Here is a 22,177-nt window from a genome sequence, read left to right as displayed (position 1 = left end):
CCATGTACAGTATGCAGACACCCAAGTGATATATATATGTACCTCGAGAGATGAACACATTGGCTGTTATCCTTTGATCAGAAAAGGAATTTGGAGAAACACTTGCAATAGCAGTGACAGATGGTGCCTTATAACTATGAATTTTAACCCTTAAACTGTCCAAACATAGATCTACATTAACTCGTGTAGCACTCTGAACATAGATCTAAGTTCAATTTTACATGCTAATGTAAAAAAATGCAGGTCTACGTTCGGAGCGCTACAAGAGCGAGCGTAGATCTATGTTTGGACAGTTTAAGGGTTAAAGTTAAGAGAAAATAGTCAAATAAATTGTCAGCATACCCTACCACATAATATTTAATACAATACTGTAAACTGATTACATATACTACTGACATAGACATACAAAATGGGGTATGTATATGCAACAAGATAATATAATCTTGAAAATTTAAATACAGTGCATATTTAACATGTGTCTGGATTTAACCTCATTTATAGTTTTAATGAATAATAACTTCAATATTTACCCAGTCAGTTCCTAAGTAATGGAGCCCAGAATGGACGTGTAAGCCACATCAATCACTGCCATACATTTTTTTGTTGTCTTTCATAGTGGATTTCTCATAGTAATCTCGGAAATGTTCTTCTTCAATGGCCATCTTGTTTCTCACTTCAGGAGAATTGTGAACATGTAGAAAAAAAATATAAGCAAGCTTTAGACTCATTATAATATCACTAGCTAGTGGAATTCACTTTACAAAATATAGAGTAAACACAGACTTAAGTCAGAGCCCAACAAGCATGTAACCCAGAACCGGACTGCTCTATTTCTGACTTATGCATCCAAAACGATAAATTTAAAAAAGTCAAAGTTACCATGCAGATCCGTGAGAAAATGTATCCAACATAAGTCATATTTCTGATTAATGTGTGGGTAATTTTATTACACTGTAGCACCATATTGTACAGGCAAGCCCCACTTTACAGCACTTTGCTTTACTACATTTCGGTAATGCAGTGATTTTCAATTATACCCATTATTCATTTATTCAGATTTCGTACAATAAATATATTCACCACCTACCACAAGCTAATGTAATAATAATAATAATAATAATATCTTTATTTCTACAAGTACATGTACAAGGTATACAGGCCTAGCTGACATCAATGATGTACTACTATGCAGAGCATTTCGGGCAAATTAGGTCAATTTTGTCCTGGGATGTAACCCACACCAGTCGACTAACACTAAGGTACCCATTTTACTGACGGGTGAACATAGACAACTGGTGTAAGGAAATGCCCAATGTTTCTACCCTTGCCAGCAAACGAACCCAGACCCTCAGCATGTGAAGCGAGAGCTTTTGCCACCAGGTATTGTGTGTACTGTATATAAATTTTTTAGGCGTAGCTCTATTGTTCACTTAATACATGATACTGTAAACTTGTTATCAGGCTTTGATGTGTATTTGAAAGTGAAAAATGGCTTTGTTTCACTTTCCAGTGATATTTGCTTTACAGTTTAAATCTGCTGTATAAATAGGGCCCACCTGTATGTGGAACTGGGTTGTTTTCTTTATATGCTGTATACAGTAAGATTAAGATTAAGATGCTTATTTTGACAAATTACATGGTTGTACAGAAGAATATAAGAGTTTATTTATTTATTTATTTAATGTCTTTGCAAACAGCACATTGAGATTGTGTATATACAATAGTGGGTTGCAATACAAAGAGAGCCTCTATTATGCCTTGGCATTATGGGCCAACTTAACATTATTGGCTTACATTTTACTTAATACTAAGGAGTAGTATATCATAGTTGTACAGTAGGATAGTAATTATTTCATAGTTGTACAGTAGAATATTAATTATAAATGAATCAAAATCTGTATTATACAAAGATATACGTATTTATATTCTAAAATGCTATTGTGAAAAACAATGATTCAATTATAGTCCTGTCAACAATGGATAAAAGGTTCAATGTGATTGTTTCAGTTATGATGTGGGAGTACACAGGTGAGTAAATGTATACTGTGTATTTAGCATTTAGTCTAGGGTGATTAAGTGGCTTTTGAGAAGAGTCTTAAATTGATTTTCAGACTGGGTTACTTTAATATCTTCTGGTAATGAATTCTATATTTTGGGGCCCTTTATGTGCATAGAGTTTTTACACAGTGTGGTATGGACACGAGGTATATCAAAAAGAGATCTGTGTCTTGTGTTGTGGTCATGTGTCCTGTTTAGGTTGGTGAGGAAAAGTTTGAGTGGGGGCTTTATATTTGTGTGTATTGTTCTGTGTATATATTAGGCACATGAATAAGTATGGATGTTCTTAATGGTAAGCAGATTCAGACTTCTGAAAATTGGTGGAGTATGCTGGCGGGAGTGGGAATTTGTTATCATTCTTACTGCTGCCTTTTGCTGGGTTATTAGGGGTTTTAGGTGATTGGATGTTGTTGATCCCCATGCACAAATTCCATATGTAAGATAAGGGTATATGAGTGAATGGTACAGTGCCAGGAGAGCTGATTGTGGAACGTAGTACCTTATCTTTGATAGTATGCCTACAGTCTTGGAGATTTTCTTGGTGATTTGTTGTATGTGTGTCTGGAACTTAAGGCTACTGTCAAGGTGGATACCTAGGAATTTTCCCTCTGTGAGTCTTGTGACTGATGATCCATTTAGCGTAATGTTAATAGGATCATTTGCAGCTTTGTTTCCAAACTGAATGAAATAGATTTTATCAGTGTTCAGGGTAAGTTTGTTAGTCATCATCCAGGCAAATATTTTCTGTAATTCAACATTGACTGTGTTTGCTAGTATGACTGCATTTGGGTGGGAAAATACATATGTAGTGTCATCTGCAAATAATATAGGTTTGAGTAGCTGTGATGCATTTGGTAGATCATTGATGTAGATGAGAAAGAGGAGTGGTCCAAGGATGCTTCCTTGTGGGACTCCTACTGTGATTGGTTGGGTGGAGTAGTTTGCATCATTTGCATACACATATTGAGTTCTGTTACTAAGGTATGACTTTAGGCAGTTGAGGGAGTGGCCTCTGATACCATAGTGCATTAATTTGGAGTACAGTAGTTCATGGTCGACTGTATCGAAAGCTTTATGTAAATCAATGAAAATGCCCAGCGGGACTTCTTTCTTTTCAAGTGAGGTATATATTAGTTCTAGCATGTGTATGATAGTGTCATTTGTGCTTTTATTATTTCTGAATCCAAACTGACAAGGGTTTAATATGTTGTGTGAAATGAGGTAGGAACAGATCCATCTATGAATTAATTTTTCAAAGATTTTAGAGAGCAGTGGTAAGTTAGATATTGGTCTATAGTTATTCAAAGTCAGCTTAGTCACCTCCTTTATGGATCGGAGTGACCCTTGCTATTTTGAGGATTGTTGGGAAGGTAGCTGATTCAATGGATTTGTTAAAGAGCGTTGCAATAATTGGTGACAATACTTGAGAAGCTTTTTTGTACATAAAAGCAGGCAAGCTGTTTATGTCTCCTGCCTTGTTTTTAAGGGTGTTTATGATGAACATAACTTCAGTGGGTTTGGTTGGAGCTAGGAATAGCATATTTGGGTAGGTTCCTGTAAGGTAGTCTGATGGACGGGCGTTTGTGCTTGGTATTTTGTTTGCTAGATTTTTTCCTATGGTGGAGAAGAAAACATTAAGTCTGTTTGCTGTTTCAGTTGGAGTGAGTGGGGGTTCATCTGATTTTGTTAGTTTAATTGTTTTGTTTTTGGATAACTTTTTAGTTAAAAGAATTTCAGATAGAGTTTTCCAGGTTTTTTTCATATCATCTTTGATGTTACGTAATCTATTTTCATAATACAATTTTTTTGACCTTCTTATGAGGCTGGTAAGTGGTGACGAGTAATTTCTCGACTGTTCTCTAGTTATTTGACCCATTCTATACTGTTTTTCATATTTGTGCTTTGTGTTAATGGATTTGAGGATGCTTGGTGTTAGCCAGGGATTATTCAGTCTATTTGCTGTGATCTGTTTAGTTTTTCTGGGGCAATGTCTGTTATAGAGGCATTGGGATTTTTTTAGAAAATTATTTATACATTCATTCATATCTGTATATGTTTCAAGCTCATTTTGCCAATCGATGTTATTCATAGCTGCTATAAAGTTGTTAACTGCTGTCTCGTTATGTAGTCTGAAGGTTACTTTAATAATGTCTTGTGGTAGTTTGCCCAGATTAGTTATGAGAAAGGTTGGGTAGTGGTCTGTAGTGTTGTCTGTGATTATGCCTGATTTTAAAGGGGATATGGTGTTTGTCCAGATGTGGTCTATTAAGGAGATGCTTGTCTTGGAGATTCTTGTAGGTATTGCTGGTAGCAACAGGCAGTTACATAATGTGTTTGTGAATTCGGTTACTTGTGGGTCCTGGTCGTGTAGTATGTTTATGTTGAAATCACCTGTTAGTAGTAGGTGGTCTTTATTCATGTGTGCATTAGTAATCATGTTTCCTAGTTTTTCACTAAAGTGATAAATATTTGACTGTGGTACTCTGTATATGTTTATAATTGTGAGGGGTTTTTGCAGGTCTTTTGATTTAAATTTGGCTATGATATATTCTCCATGTTCATCCCTTGTGCAAGATTTATTGATACATTCGAGTTGATTTGAATAGTATACAGCTGTTCCTCCCCCTTGCTGGTCTGTTCTACAGTTGTGTATGGCCATGTAGCCAGGAATGGTATACAAATCTGTAATATCAGGCTTAAGCCAGGTTTCTGTGAGTGTGATGATTGATATTTTGGAATGAAGGGAACTGAGTAATGTTGTGAAGTCATCATAATGTTTGCTCAAGGATCTGACATTGTAGTTAAAGATGGTTATGTTATTGTTTGCACTGAGTAATGTCTTTGCTTGGTCTGCTGTGTAGTAATTACAGTTACTGTTTGATTCATGTAATTCATTTAGTAAAAAGTTTACATCAGGATCTATGTCTGTAATCATAGGATGAGAGTAATTTTACAAACTAGATTTTCTGAGTAAAATTATATAAGATTTATATTGAATCTACAACTAGACTTATGACTAAGACTCCGTGATTAATCTAAAACTTGTAAAAATTTGAAAGAAAAAGCGATTATTAAAGAACTGATAATTCAGTTATACACGTAAGTATCTAATAGCCCCTTAATTATTTTAACAAGTGAGTTTATGAACTACAGAAGATATTTACAGTTAAAATAAAGGAGCTAATGGATATAATAGTAAAAGAATGTATTAAGAGTAAAATCATTAGCACCTGAGGTAGTCTATAGCACCTGGAGTATTTTAATGGCAAAATAGTTAACTTATTACACTTTAGCCCCTGAGAATAGCACTTTGATTGTTTTAACAATTGTGAATATATGAACTGAGGTAGTTATTTAAAGCTTAAATAAGGGAGAAAATATATAAGGGACTAAATTAAGTAAAGGTAAACAACGTTCAATGGACAGATAATCACTATGATATAATGGCAAAATAGTGAACTTATTATACTTTAGCACCTGAGAATAGCACCTTGATTATTTTAACCCTTTCAGGGTCCGTCCCGTAGATCTACGGCTTCACGTTGAGTGTCCAAACCGTAGATCTACGCCAAAATTCTAGCGCCATCAAATTTAGCGCGAAAGCGCTCATAGGCCTACATGTGAGAGAACGGGTCTGCGTGGTGGGTGTGTGCCATAAACAAAAAATCTAGGCGCCCGCATAGCATTGTGGGAACGCCGGCTCAGTTACCCTTGTTCACCATGCCTCGTCGCAAGTCAGCTCTCACTCCACGGAAAATTGGGACTCTCCTCTTCCTATCTGATAGTTCTGACACTGATGGAAGTGGAAATGATGACGAATTCTTTGCCTTTGATCAGTTTGTGACCGAAAGGAATGACAAGGATATCGATAATAGTGCAGAAAACTCTGACAATCCTCAACCTTCTACCTCTAGTGTGGGCACTCGTCAGTCACGGTCAGTTGTACTTCAACGCAAGAGAAAACTAATATTTTCGTGTGGCCAGGCCTCTGACTTCAGTAATGATGATGATAGTGACGTGGATTGTGATTTTATTGCGCTTGACGATCATTCGAGTAGTGATAGTGAGGAATCATATTCACCAGTGAAGCGTCGGTATGTATGCCGCCACATGCGCTCGGGTAGTGTACCCTATGCTGTGCCCAGGGGACGGAGTACATCCTGGAGTACATCCCGTGGCCCTACACCAGGTTTAGATAGTGATAGTGAGGTTGATGTGGCTACACTTGGCATGGATAGACAACAGGCATCAGCAGTTGGTGGTAGTGGTGATGGTAGTGGCACCGCCATGCGTGACTCACCAGCCCAGGCTGGGACCCACGCTGCTGAGTCCTCAGTTCAAGGACAAAGCGGAGCGTCAGCCACCAGCCCACCACAACCACAACCACCCGCACAACCAGCCTATGATGTCCAGTATCCACCAGCAAACTGTATCTGGGATTGGCAGCAAAATCCCAATTTTGTTCCCAAGCCCCACCACTTTGATGAGTCTCAAAGTGGAATTCTACCTACTTGTCCCCTTGGAACCACGGCCAATGAACTGAAATTCTTTGAATTATTCTTTGACCAGCCATTGATGGAAACTATTGTCAGGGAAAGTAATAAGTATTTTGAGTACACCATGGCAAATACGATCATATCACCACAGTCAAGACTACACCGGTGGAAAGAGACGACTGTTGCAGAAATGTATTTGCTTTTTGCAACAATAATGTTTATGCCTCATGTTTATAAGCATAATATAAAAGCATACTGGTCCACAGATCAGCTAATTTCTACCCCGGTCTTCAGTGAAATCATCCCAGTGAACAGGTTTATCTTACTGTTACGTATGTTGCATTTTTCTGACAAAACCAGGCCTGACAGAAGCGACAGGTTATACAAGATTAGAAATGTTTTTATGTATCTCAAACAAAAGTTCAGCATATACTTTTATCCATTCAAGAATCTTGTAATTGACAAGTCTTTGATTTTGTTCAAAGGTAGACTGTCATTCAAGCAGTATATACCGAGCAAGAGGAAATGCTTTGGTATAAAACTGTTTGTACTCTGTGACTGTGACAGTGGCCTGGTGTTGGATATTGTTGTATACACAGGAAGTAAAACATTGAAAGATACCAAGATGTTATTGGGTATATCAGGTGACATAGTGAGAAACATGATGGCACCTTATCTTGGTAAGGGGCATACATTATATACCGATAACTGGTACACAAGCCCATTACTCAGTGATTTCTTGCGAGTGAACAAGACAGATGTGTGTGGCACAGTGCGTTCTAATTGTAAACATATGCCTAGGCTCAACGCAGGTGCTCGTGGTGATGACGTGCAGGTGTTTACTGCCAATGACATCATGGCATTACGGTGGCATGACACACGAGATGTCACATTGTTGACAACCATTCACTGTAATGAAATGCAAGACAGTGGCAAAGTTGATCGAGTGACTAATGAACGTATTTGAAAACCAGTGACAGTGATTGATTATGCACAAAACATGCGCTTGGTTGACAAATGTGACATGCAGATTGGTTTTGTTGATTGTGTTCGTAAGAGTTACAAGTGGTACATGAAACTTTTCTTCCATCTCATGGACATTTCAATGCTCAATGCATATAATACTGTATGTACCAAATAAAGACTGGCAACAGACCACCGTATGGTGAATTTTGTTTGTCCGTTGTCAGACAACTCATAATGAAGTACCAGGTAAGAACACCTGCTATACAACAAGGTCCTCGAATTCCTCAGGATATACCCAAGCGTTTGAGGAGGGAAGGTGATCATTTCATAATACAGCTTCAACTCAGAAGAAATTTGCTCAGAAGAAATGCATCGTCTGTGCACAAACAAAACGACGGCAACAAAGATGCAAAGACACTCGGTTTATGTGTGAGGAATGTAAGGTGCCTCTGTGTAAGGTGCCTCGTTTCAAGGAGTTCCAGAAGCTCCAGCAGTTCTAAAACCATGTCCAGTGATTGTAAATATGTAAATATATGATAGAACATTAGTATTATACAAGATTTGTGCATGTTTATTGTAATAAACAACAGTGGTAAACAATAATATGATAATAACTTTAGTGCGGTTATTGTGTTCAATACAGTGACTTTATATATATACATTATATACAGTATTGGTCTCTCAGGCTCCAAATGTTAGTAGGAAAAGAAAAAAATTAGAAAAGAAAAGAAAAAACTACAAAATCTGCTAAATAAAGTAATGTGCGTATGTGGAATTCGTCGATGTTGCCGCCACCACATCATTTTGGACAAACTTCTTGGCACTGTATCTCGGTAAGTACTGATTAGAATTTTTTTTTGTCTTATTACCTTCACAAAAATATGCTCTTTAATTCTGTAAGAAAAAACAATTTTTTTTTTTATTTCTTGGACACTGGAGTACCACTTCAGATTTATGAGGTAGCTGGTACTAGCTAGCAAAAGATAGTTTTGGGACTCACACAATAATGTAATTGGAATATACACTAATTGCTCACACAATATAAAGGGGATTAAAATAGCAGTGGTAAGCTGAATTAAATGGACAGTTAGCAACCATGAATAACATTAATTTGGAGTAAGATTTGTCTTGCAACACAAAATTATGAGCAATTAATAGCAATTAAAAAGTAAAATGTATTTGAGGTAGCTGGTATTAGCTAGTAAAAGAAATAATAATAATGCACAATAATGTAATAGTAAATAATAATAATGCACAATAATATAATAGTAAATAATAATAATGCACAATAATATAATAGTAAATAATAATAATGAACAATAATATAATAGTAACATACACTATATGCACCACACGTATATATGTGTTAAGGACACTTATCTAATCTGTTACAGAAATGTTAGCTTTTCTAAGGAAGGTAGAGAAATCATGTTCATTTGAGATGATGTATTGTTGTCCTGTTGAAGTTTTTCTAATTAGTATTTTCCCATCTCAAGTGAAACACTGATGTATTTTGTTTTCCAGTTTAAGTTTTCTCAACCTGAACAGAAGGTTTTGACGTTTTCTCGTTAGACACTCGTTGATGTACACTCCATGTTTCATTGTAATTGATGATTTAATTAAGTCCTTTCTTTTATTATATGAATGAAGTCTGATCATAATACTGTGTTTACTACCTGGTTTTCCTAGCAAACGAGGGACCACTGTACATGGTCTTGTATTTCCTGATAGCAGTTTCTTTGCACTGTTTTTGGGTTATGTCACTAGGAATGTGTGGACTGTTTATTATAACTGCATCAGACAACTTATCTTGTTCAGTTTTGTCGTCTTGGAAATCAAGATATTCATTCAGTCGAGTGTGCATGTTCTGATTCCAGTCCTTGATAGCTTCTTCAACCTTCATATTTAGAGTTGTTATTTGCTCAGTGTGACTGGCTATTGCTGTTTTCAGAGTATTTTCTGTGTCAGCACTTCCCGAGGTAATCTTCACTTCAAGGTTTAGGATGTTGTTCTCAAGGTTGGTTATCTTGGATTCTCGTCGTGCAAGTGTTGCTTTAATATCTTTGATTTTGTTTTCTAGAGCAACAATGTAGTCCCTGATATTGTCAGGAATAATCATACCTGAGTTATCATGGGTGAATCCTTTGAAGGGAGTGGAGTTGGAGGGGGAGTCAGCCATGTTTGTTGTTGTTGTTGTTCTCTGGGTGGCGGTGGTGAGAGGGGTTGATGATACACCAGCGTCCTGCTGGGTAGACAAGTTGAGTTCTAGGGTCCTTGGTGTTATTCTTTTCTTACTGCTGTTGTTTCTTCTGTGATATCCTTTCACAGTATCACTAAAGTAGATACTGTGTAGCTGTGGAGGAGGAGTCTTGATTTCCCTGAGCTTGGGTTAAGTGATTGTCTGGAAGCAGAGGCAGTGTTTGGGTTAGCAGGGCTGTCTTCCTTAGATCTTCTATTTTGTCAAGATTTGGGTGACATTCTAAGTATTCCTGGGTCATTTTGTGGTCTACATGGGTTCATGTAGTTGTACCTTCAATTAGGCCATCACAAGCTTTGATGAGCGATGGTTTCTTGAAGAATAAGAGCTGCTAGGATGCTGGTGCTGCCGGTGGGTTGTAGCTCCATTGGGTGTACATGCTAACAGCCCCATTGTATGCAGAGCATTTCGGGCAAACTTAAAGATTAATTTAAGATTAGTAAGGCAATAATACATAATTCATATGGTCATTAGATGAGTTACAGTGAGTACAAGAGAACTGAATATTCTATCAGGTAATGCTACATGCACAAATAACCCACACATAGAAGAGAGGAGCTTACGACGACGTTTCGGTCCGACTTGGACCATTTACAAAGTCACACTAACGAGAAGGAGAGAAGGAGGGAGTATATATAGGGAGTATATATGGGGGCTCTGGTGGCCTGGTGGTTAACGCTCTCGCTTCACACGGTGAGGGCCTGGGTTCGATTCCCAGCCAGAGTAGAAACATTGGACGTGTTTCTTTCCACCTGTTGTCTATGTTCCCCATCAGTAAAATGGGTACCTGGGTGTTAGTCGACTGGTGTGGGTCGCATCCTGGGACACTGACCTAAGGAGGCCTGGTCACAGACTGGGCCGCGGGGGCGTTGACCCCCGGAACTCTCTCCAGATAAACTCCAGGAGGTGGTAGTAGTAGTGGAGGTGGAAGGAAGTAGTAGTGGGGAGGTAGTAAGAGTAGGAGGGGCCAGTCAAATACTAAGAAAGAGGAGCACTGCAAGGGAGCTAGGTGCTCACAGAGGGTAAGAGCAAGAACACCGAGGGGGGGAAAACAAATAAATAAGTAAATAAAGAAGGAACAAATAAACAGGGTAGAAGAAAGACAACCCAAAGGAGAAAAAGGAAAAAGGAAAGGTAAAGAGGCACGACTTACTTCCACATTGAACAAATGTGACACCACCTATGACTGCTGCACCTCTCCTGCCTATGGTTTATAAGCTCCTTCTCTGCACTTATGCCGTATTCTATTCAAGATTGATGGACTGACCACATTGACTCAAGGCTGAGGGACTGATTACATCATTCTCCTCCTGTTCTTCAAGATTCTCCTTTGTATGGACTGATGAAGCCACTGTGTGGCAAAACGTTTCCTCAATAAAGATACCCAAGAGTTGCACATGTGTCTAATTTATCAAAACAAATTGTATCAGTTATGTTCAGTGTGTAAGTACATATACACTTTATATAAATAATTTATTATTTCTTTACATTCTGTAGTGTATTATGATTTATTATGTGTTTATATATGATATTTTCAATGTTTTCCTTAGAATACTAGTGATCTACTGCAGTTAGCCTCAAAAATACTATGTTTTCTCTTACAATGAGAGCATGGGAAGATACTCTCAGTATATACACAGGAAATGGTGGACACTTCCACTGCTGCCTATGCCACTATATTATGGCCTATTTTATTCATTCTAGAGTACAGTGGACCCCCGGTTAACGATTTTAATCCGTGCAAGAGGGGTAACTGTTATGCGAAATAATCGTTATGTGAATGAATTTTCCCCATAAGAAATAATGGAAATAAAATTAATCCGTGCAAGACACCCAAAAGTATGAAAAAAAAATTTTTTTACCACATGAAATGTTAATTTTAATACACACAAACTGAAAAAGGCATGCACACTTACATGACACTTACTTTTATTGAAGATCTGGTGATGATTGATGGGATGGGAGGAGGGGAGAGCATTATCTTCTTACTGTTTAGAAGGGGAATCCCCTTCCATTAGGACTTGAGGTAGCAAGTCCTTTTCTGGGGTTACTTCCCTTCTTCTTTTAATGCCACTAGGGCCAGCTTCAGAGTCACTGGACTTCTTTCGCACAAGATATCTGTCCATAGTGGCCTGTACCTCTCGTTCCTTTATGACTTGCCTAAAGTGTTTCACAACATTGTCAGTGTAATAATCACCAGCACGGCTTGCAATAGCTGTGTGAGGGTGATTTTCATCCATGAAGGTTTGCACTTCAAGCCACTTTGCACAGATTTCCTTAATCTTTGTAGTAGGCAACTTCTTCAATTTCTCTCTCCCCTCCTCTGAACCAGTTTCCCCAGGTCTGGCCTCTTGCTCTTGAAGTTGATCTATCAGCTTATCAGTGGTTAGTTCTTCATTGTCCTCCTCCACCAACTCTTCCACATCCTCCCCACTAACCTCCAACCCCAAGGACTTTCCCAATGCCACAATGGATTCCTCAACTGGCATAATCATCTCAGGGTTAGCCTCAAACCCTTCAAAATCCCTTTTGTCTACACATTCTGGCCACAGTTTCTTCCAAGCAGAGTTCAAGGTCCTCTTAGTCACTTCCTCCCAAGCCTTACCTATAAGGTTTACACAATTGAGGATATTAAAGTGATCTCTCAAAAACTCTCTTAGAGTCAGTTGAGTTTCTGAGGTCACTACAAAGCACCTTTCAAACAGAGCTTTTGTGTACAGTTTCTTGAAGTTGGAAATAACCTGCTGGTCCATGGGCTGCAGGAGAGGAGTGGTATTAGGAGGCAAAAACTTCACCTTAATGAAGCTCATGTCCCCATAAAGTCGCTCTGCCACGTCTGTAGGATGACCAGGGGCATTGTCTAACACCAGGAGGCACTTAAGTTCTAATTTCTTTTCAGTTAGGTAATCTTTCACATTGGGGGCAAATGCATGGTGTAACCAGTTATAGAAAAATTCCCTAGTGACCCATGCCTTACTGTTTGCCCTCCACAGCACACACAAATTATCCTTGAGGACATTCTTTTGCCTGAACGCTCTGGGAGTTTCAGAGTGATACACTAATAAAGGCTTCACTTTGCAATCACCAGTAGCATTGGCACACATGAGAAGAGTAAGCCTGTCTTTCATAGGCTTATGTCCTGGGAGTGCCTTTTCCTCCTGAGTAATGTAGGTCCTGCTTGGCATTTTCTTCCAGAACAGGCCTGTTTCATCACAATTAAACACTTGTTCAGGTTTCAGTCCTTCAGTTTCTATGTAGGGCTCTGGTGGCCTGGTGGTTAACGCTCTCGCTTCACACGGTGAGGGCCTGGGTTCGATTCCCAGCCAGAGTAGAAACATTGGACGTGTTTCTTTCCACCTGTTGTCTATGTTCCCCATCAGTAAAATGGGTACCTGGGTGTTAGTCGACTGGTGTGGGTCGCATCCTGGGACACTGACCTAAGGAGGCCTGGTCACAGACCGGGCCGCGGGGGCGTTGACCCCCGGAACTCTCTCCAGATTACCTCCAGATACTCCTTGAATTCCTGCACATATTTTTCAGCCGCTTTGTGGTCCGAACTGGCAGCCTCACCATGCCTTATCACACTATGGATGCCACTACGCTTCTTAAATCTCTCAAACCAACCTTTGCTGGCCTTAAATTCACTCACATCATCACTAGTTGCAGGCATTTTTTTAATTAAATCCTCATGCAACTTCCTAGCCTTTTCACATATGATCGCTTGAGAGACGCTATCTCCTGCTATCTGTTTTTCATTTATCCACACCAATAAGAGTCTCTCAACATCTTCCATCACTTGCGATCTTTGTTTCGAAAACACAGTTAAACCTTTGGCAAGAACAGCTTCCTTGATTGTCTTTCTGGTGCCCACAATAGTAGCGATGGTTGATTGGGGTTTCTTGTACAGCTTGACTAGGTCGGCTATACGCACTCCACTTTCATACTTATCAATGATCTCTTTCTTCATTTCTATAGTAATTCTCACCCTTATTGGTGTAGGGTTGGCACTAGAAGCTTTCTTGGGGCCCATGGTCACTTATTTTCCAGAAACAGCACCGAAAACACTGTAATAATACGAAATATTCCGAGTGTATGATTGGATGTTACCGCGGAGGCTGGCTGGTAAACAATGGCACGGGCGGCACATGTGAGGCTGGCTGAGGGCGCACATTGGACGCGTCTCGGACGAAAATCGGTGAGCGGGTTTTTAATCGGTATGCGCGGCAAAAATTTTGCGATTAAAGTAAGCGGTATGCGAAATAATCGCTATGTGATGCCATCGTTATGCGGGGGTCCACTGTATATATCATATTTCTGTGTTAATTATATTGTTTATTATGTCATATTAGATGAACAGTGATAGATAAATAAGCCATACAGCTGATAATAGAGTCATATTCAAGTATTTTTTATCATCTTTCCAGAGTGCAGGAATGAATTAATGGCTTTTCAATTAATTTAAATGAGGAAAATTAATTTAAAATACAAGTAAATTGAGTTACGAGCTAGCTCCTGGAACGGATTAAACTCGCAAGTCAAGGTTCCACTGTATTTAAAACAATGAAATTTGGTATTACAATGGAACAATTTACATTATGATGTACTTTATTACAATCTACTACTATTTAAAACAATGAAAAAACAGACATCCTAATTACGAAGTAGTAAGTTGTTGAACATTGATCAGCACAATGAGAAGATTTTGAGAAACTGGTAGTGGTTAGGTAGAGTCTGTCTGGCTAACTTTAGGTGATGAGGTGACTTCTTATTAAGGCCTTTAACTGATTTGCAGACAGGGGTCGTTTAGTGTGTTCTGGCAATGAATTCCAGATATTCGGGCCTTTCACATGCATAGCATTTTTGCATAGGGAGAGATGAACATGAGGGATATGGAAGAGTGATCTGTGTCTCGTATTATGGTTGTGTGTTCTCTTATAGTTATCAAGGAGGAGTTTGAGAGGAGGGTTTATATTTGGGTATAGTGTTCTGTGTATGTAGTTGGCACAACAATAAGTGTGGATGTTTTGTATATTTAGCAAGTTAAGACTCTTGAAAAGAGGTGGAATGTGTTGTCTAATGCAGGAGTTAATAATCAATTGCACTACAGCTTTTTGCTGGGTTATTAAAGGTCTAAGGTGATTTGCTGTGGTTGAGCCCCATGCACAAATACCATAGGTGAGGTAAGGGTAAATGAGAGAGTGGTCAAAGCTAGAAGAGCTGATTAGGGTACATAGTACCGTATCTTTGATAGGATGCTTACTGTTTTGGAGACTTTCTTGGAAATCTGCTGTATATGTGTCTGAAATTTGAGACTGTAGTCCAGGTGGAGACCTAGAAATTTGCCCTCAGCCTGTCTTGAAATAGGTGCACCATTTATCAATATGTTTAGCTGTACATTTGAAGCTCTGTTTCCAAAAAGCATGAAGTAGGTTCTGTCTATATTGAGAACAAGTTTGTTGGTAATCATCCAAGTAGATATTTTCAGCAGTTCAGCATTTACTGTGTCTCTATGACTCACGAAATTGTAATAACATGATTGCAAACAAGCCATAACACAGGCGGGGATAGAACCCGCGATCAGAGTCTCAAAACTCCAGACCATCGCGTTAGCCACTGGACCAGCTAGCCAAATAAGATTTGTCCAACTAGGTATATTTCTATACCATAGGAAGGTTAGCATAGGCACCACTGTGACCACAAATGCAAGTTTTTACAGACGAATCCCCAGCTAGCGTGGCCGTGACGAACTCTAGCTCAAGTCCCCTCAAAGCTGTTAACATGACTCATGAAATCGTAATGACACAATTGCAAACAAACCGTACTACGGGCGGGGATAGAGCCCGCGATCAGAGAGTCTCAAAACTCCAGACCGTCGCGTTAGCCACTGGCTAGCTGGAGCCGGACAATTGAGGGACCACTGTATACTCAATAATTCTAGTGGCTTCGAATCAAGTAGGAGAAAGCTGGTAGGCCCATATGTGAGAGAATGGGTGTGTGTGGTCAGTGTGCACTGTATGAAAAAATCCTGCAGTATGCATTGCAGAATTAGAGAGAAAAAAAAAAAACTCCGACTGTGTTTTTGGATTAAAGCGCCGACTTTGAGGTGTATTTTCATATAATATTTATGATTGTATTCTCATATTCTTGGTCTCATTTGATAGAATGGAAAACACATTACAGAAATAGAGATGATTTTGATTAGTTTCATGATGAAAACGACCTTGAAATTTAGCCCAAATTAGTAGAAATGTTCGATTTTTACCAATGTTCAAGAGTAGGCAAATCACATCACACGTCCAATACATGTCAACTGGAGAGTCTAATATTCTTTCACTTGTGCTTTGATATTATTTTTACCATTTTTACAATAATGCAGTAGCCTGCATAACAGTAAATCTTCTATTTTTTGTGTGAATAAAAAATCAAATTAGAAAGCAAGAGTAATATAAGAGGGGCCTGGAGACATGACTAATGAACAGAGGATATGTTATTTTAGTGCTAAGAATGTCTGCACTGTTTATTCTGGACCCTATTTTGAAACTGGCATCTTTTTTAATTTGCGTGAAATTGACCAAATTGCCAATTTCTGACCACTTTATTGGGTAATTGAAATTGGTTTCTTTTACTCAATTGATAGAAAAAATGGAGTTCTAAAGAAATAGCTATAAGTTTGGTCGACTGAAGCAATGGAATTGGCTGAAAATAGGGCTCAAAATCAGCGAAATCGCCGATGTGTATATATCGCCGAGATTGCTGACTTCGTGGGAGCATAATTCCTTAAGTTTTCGATAAAATTTCATACTTTTGGTGTCAATAGCATCGGGAAAAGATTCTCTATCATTTCATAAGAAATTTTTTTTTTTTTTTTCAAAAATTTTGCGACACAGAATGACAGTTTCAGAAATGGCTTGTGACAGTCAAAGCATTAATGTACTTAGTCTGACTTTTAGGTTATCTTAGGTAATCTACACATATGTTACTATGTATGATAATTTATGTACTGTATTTATGTGTACCTGTACCTAAATAAATTAAATTACTTAAAAGTAGGGTTAGGTAAATAATTATTTAGGCCCAATACACAAGCTAATTTTTTTTACAATTGTTATCTAGCAACCTTCAGAGAATTAATCATAAATTCATGCTGTTGAAAAATTTTTAAAACAAAAAGACACTTGTCATGCTCATACTATTATTATGATTTTGCCAAAGAAATAATGGAAACATCACAGATGCTCCATACTGGAGCTTAGACATAAGATTTTTATACAAAGCTGTTTTCTTAACCTATTTAAGAGATGAATTCCAGCTAAGATTTACACTATCTTTGCCTAGAAGGCCACTTTTAACAATCAGCAAACAGTTAGTTTAGTTTAATATGTTTATTATGCACCCCATACCCATCCTGTGGGCGGTAGTCAAAAGATTACAGAGGTACATAATGGGTCCAGGGACTGGGCCTCAAAGTTTTGATAGCTGAGCAAGTTACAGAGGTAATGAATTCACAATTTACAAAGGTAATGAACTCACAATTTACAAAGGTAATGACCTCCAGGTAGGTCTGGTCACAATCATGACAAGTTACAAAGGTATTTACAGATTACAGAGGTACACAATGGGTCCAGGGACTGGGCCCCAAAGTTTTGATGGCTGAACTAGGTACAAGGTAATGAACTCACAAGTTACAAAGGTAATGAACTCACAAGTTACAAAGGTAATGAACTCACAAGTTACAAAGGTAATGAATACTGTAAGAATGGTTACTTACGTTTATACATGGCTGCAATCATGAACAAATTTTAGAGTAATGAGCAATTCACACTTCCACACCATGTCACAACTGTATTGAGTTATTGGTGCAAATGTTGATTGCTGAGTCTCTCTCTCTCTCTCTCACACACACACACACACACATACAAATTCATACACACACACACATAAACACACACACACACACACACACACACACACACACACACACACACACACACACACACACACACACACACACACACACACACACACACACACACTCATACACACACACACACTCATACACACACACACTCATATTCACACACACACACACACACACACACACACACACACACAAACACACACACACATGCACATATGTGGTAATGCTTTATTTACAGCTAGCAAAGTCAGGGTATTTCTCCAGAATGGTCTGTAATATACCACTGTGGATAAAATACTTAGCCATTTCTTGAACACTTCTGAGTGAGTTGTTTCTAAATTCATTAATTTTATCGCACTCCAGTACATAATGACGCAGGGTGTGACAATAATCCATCTGGCAAAGTTTACATTTCATTTGGTCTACATCTGGTGGTGGTGATTTAACCTGCCAAAGATACTTGTAACCCAGCCGGAGCCGGGCGGTAGTGACATCCAAGAGTCTGCTTATTTTGTTGGATGCACCATAGACATGTGGCTCCTCCTGCATGATAGAATGATGATAGATGGACTCACTGGTGTCAATCTCCCTGAGCCTTAAGTCCATAAAATTCAGCTGAAGTTCTTTTCGTATTATTGTTCTCAAACTACTACCTGACAAGCCAAGATTGTAATCTGCTCCCTCTTTGAAAGCATACAGCTTAGCCAATTTATCAGTTCTATCATGCATCTGAAGACCAATGTGAGATGGAATCCACAGCATGTGCACTCTGACTCCACTGTCCACAATCCTACCATACCTGTGTCTGGCTTCTGACACAAGCATGCCACAATTTATGCTTAATGAGTTGAGAGCATTTATGGATGACAGAGAATCAGTTACAATTAAACTGTCAATCTTTGATACATAGATGCATTTCAGTGCAAGGAGTATGGCAAACAGTTCTGTCTGAAGGGTAGAGGCCCAATTATTGATGCGTGCTCCAATTTCTTTAAGAGAGCCATCACTCTGTACGACAACAGCAGCACTACCAGCTGCACCAGTGGATTGGTGAACAGAACCATCAACGTAAATAATTTGCGAGAGTGTGTGCTGTGTGACTAAGTTATCAATACAGCTTAAGGCCTCATGTTTGGCTTCAAGGCGAAGTTTTGGTTGTGATTTAAGAAGTAGTTTGGGGGGAAATGGAGGAATGGTAGTTTGGAATGGGGTAATATTCCATGGAGCGGAGAAGTGCCGCTGTTGCCTTACTTGACATAGATCATGTATCTGATTCATGCGGAGGTCGGTTCCAGTCTTTTCGATCCATCTGGAGGAGTGTTCACCAGTGCTGAGGAAAGTTTGGAGGGCTTCTGTGCAGGGGTTTGAATGAGCTTGCCTGAGCATATTAACCCCAATTAGGATATTTCTTTCAGTAACACGATCTCTGATGCTTGGAATATCAAGTTCTTTTTGCATATTTAAAATTTTGGCAGTACGAGGGCATCCTAGGATGATCCTCATTGCTTCGTTCTGCAGTTTTTCCAGCCCTCCAAGCTTCCAGTCAGACACAAGAGCAAGTAGTGGCGCAGCATAATCAACCAATGATCTAATATAAGCAAGATACATCATTTTCACAATTTTAACATTAGCACCATACCTGGGGTGAAGCCCTGCCACAACTCTAAGTGCTCTTAGTCGTTCTTTGTATTGGCGACAAAGTCTTGTTACAACAGGTCCAAGTAGTGGAACCTCAAAGCCTAGATACCTGTATCTGCTTACATATTCTAGAAGAGACCCATCATGCAATTGGATCTGACGAACTGTGCCTCTCTGTCGAGGAGGACGCCTATTGAGTATCTTTGTTTTATCAGTAGAGATTATCAACCCCAGGTCCTGACACGAGGCTAGTACATGATTAAGAATGTTTTGGGTGTTGGAGAATCCGGTGGTGTGAATCATTATATCATCAGCAAAACTAATCACATAATTATGGGGCTGACTAGGCATAGCATTAAGTAATGCATTAATTAGAATATTGAACAGTGTGGGACTGAGCACACCTCCCTGTGGGGTTCCTAATTCAAAGTCTTTAGTTACACTTCTATGTCCCTGGAACAACACAGACGATTTTCTGTTGGACAGGTAGCCTTTAATCCAGCGGAGAAGCCATCCTCCAACATCCATTCTGGCAAGTTCACTAATTATTACATGTCGGTTGGCTACATCGAAAGCGGATTTAAGGTCAAGGAAGGTAGTGTAGGAGCTGTCAGTGTGCAGGGTGAGAAAGGTGGCTATGCAATGATGCACGCTCCTTCCATGCATGAAACCATGTAACCGGGGAGACAAAAATTGTTTGATTCTGTACATGAGACGATTAAGAATCATTCTCTCAAATGTTTTACACAAGCAGCTAGTAAGAGATATTGGGCGAAATGCATTTTGTTGATTGGGCTTAGGATGAACATTAAAATGGTATAAAATACCGACAGATTGTTAGGTAAGACACATATGCAACAGTTAGGTATCTTTATTTTGAAACGTTTCGCCTACACAGTAGGCTTCTTCAGTCGAGTACAGAAAAGTTGATAGAAGCAGAAGATACTTGAAGACGATGTAATCAGTCCATCACCCTTAAAGTTTTGAGGTGGTCAGTCCCTCAGTCTGGAGAAGAGCATTGTTCCGTTGTCTGAAACCATATCATATGGTTTCAGACAACGGAACAATGCTCTTCTCCAGACTGAGGGACTGACCACCTCAAAACTTTAAGGGTGATGGACTGATTACATCGTCTTCAAGTATCTTCTGCTTCTATCAACTTTTCTGTACTCGACTGAAGAAGCCTACTGTGTAGGCGAAACGTTTCAAAATAAAGATACCTAACTGTTGCATATGTGTCTTACCTAACATTGGGCTTAGGAATTGGAATGATGAGGCTGTTGGTCCAAGATTGAGGGAGCTCCCCAGTTACATAGCTCATGTTATATAATTCAAGTAATGGATTACCTGGTACTCGACACAGCAATCTGAGTATGTTGTAAGTAATACCATCCTCACCAGGCGACGTGGAGTTGCCCTTAGTTAGCGCTGCATCAAGTTCATAATTAGTGAAATCAGCAAACATCAAGGCACCTATTTATATCTGGCATTAGCACTGCATGGTCAAGGATAGTTAAAGATCACAAGCAAGCAAAATCTGCTATAGGCAACAGACTCACGGGAGAGAACCAATGTACATACAGTTATTAAAGTAACCCAGTCTGAAAATCAATTTAGGACTCTTCTCAAAAGCCACTTAATCACCCTAGACTAAACGCTAAATACTCAGTACACACATACTACCTTATGTACTCCCACATCATAACTTCAACAATCACTTTGAACCTTTTATCCATTGTTGACAGGAATATAATTGAACTATTGTTTTCACAAAAAAGCATTTTAGACTATATGAATATATCCTTTGTCTTATACAAATTTAATTCCCTTATAATTAATAATCTACTGTTCAACTATGAATTACTATCCTACTGTACAACTATGATATAATCCTTAGTGTTAAGTAGTGTGTAAGCTAATAATGTTAAGTTGGCCCATAATACCTAGGCATAATAGAGGCTCTCTTTGTATTGCAACCCACTATTGTATATATAAAATCTCAATGTACTGTTTGTAAAGACATAAAATAAATAAATAAATAAATAAATTTACAATGTGTAATGAGGTTTTTATTGTTAAGAAGGGTTATGTGTAAAGAAAATGCCATCAAGAAATTATAATGATCAGATTATTAGGTATTTAGATTTCAATGAAGATTGAAGGTAATAAAGGACGTGACTAGTTTGCTTCTGTGTTGTAATGCAACAGATGATTTTAAGAGCAAGCCTATGCTAAGATATCATGCACAGAGTCACTGTGATATCTGGGAATGTAATAAGGCAACATGGATGAATGAATACAGCATCATTTGCTGATTGTTATTTTAATGCTACAATGAACATGTAGATTTTGAGTAAAAATGCTGCATTCAAAATTCTGCTGAGTGCTGATAATATCCTTAGGCAACCTTAAATTTTGCAATATTAGAACAAAATGTGCAGATTGCAATGTAACTACTAAATATGGCATGTATAATACTAATAATCTATTTCAGTGCAGTGCTCCTTCTTATGTTCTAATAATCTATTTCTAAAAGTACATGATACAACTTTACAGACCTAGCTGACATCAGTGACATAATATATAGAAAGTCCCTGGTTATTTTGGGTAACTTGTCACCCAGGATGCAACCCACACCAGTTGGCAAAAACCCAGGTACCTACTTACTGCTAGGTGAACAGGGACAGTAAATGTAAGGAAACATGCCCAATGTTTCTACCTGTACCGGGGATCAAACCATGAACACTCAATGTTTGAAATGAGTGTGCTACTAACCCAGATACAGGACTGATGATTCATGGAAATATTTAAGTGCAGGTACACATGCAAAGAAATTGAAAAACT

General features: G+C 38.6%; 1 protein-coding gene across 2 annotated transcripts in view; it reads right to left on the bottom strand.

Moving 5' to 3' along the window:
- Positions 1–22,177, bottom strand: part of LOC128697089 (uncharacterized) — a 199,965-nt gene that overhangs the window by 176,635 nt on the left and 1,153 nt on the right. For both annotated transcript variants that reach the window (XM_070095243.1, XM_070095244.1), the window contains exon 2: positions 531–673. The gene's annotated coding sequence lies outside the window, so the exon portion shown is untranslated. The remainder of the gene's footprint in view (positions 1–530; positions 674–22,177) is intronic.

This window comes from Cherax quadricarinatus, chromosome 49, assembly GCF_038502225.1.
Source record: "Cherax quadricarinatus isolate ZL_2023a chromosome 49, ASM3850222v1, whole genome shotgun sequence".
Classification (NCBI taxonomy): domain Eukaryota; kingdom Metazoa; phylum Arthropoda; class Malacostraca; order Decapoda; family Parastacidae; genus Cherax; species Cherax quadricarinatus.
The sequence above is the reverse complement of the archived record's forward strand: the minus strand, read 5'-3'. Positions and strand labels throughout refer to the sequence as shown.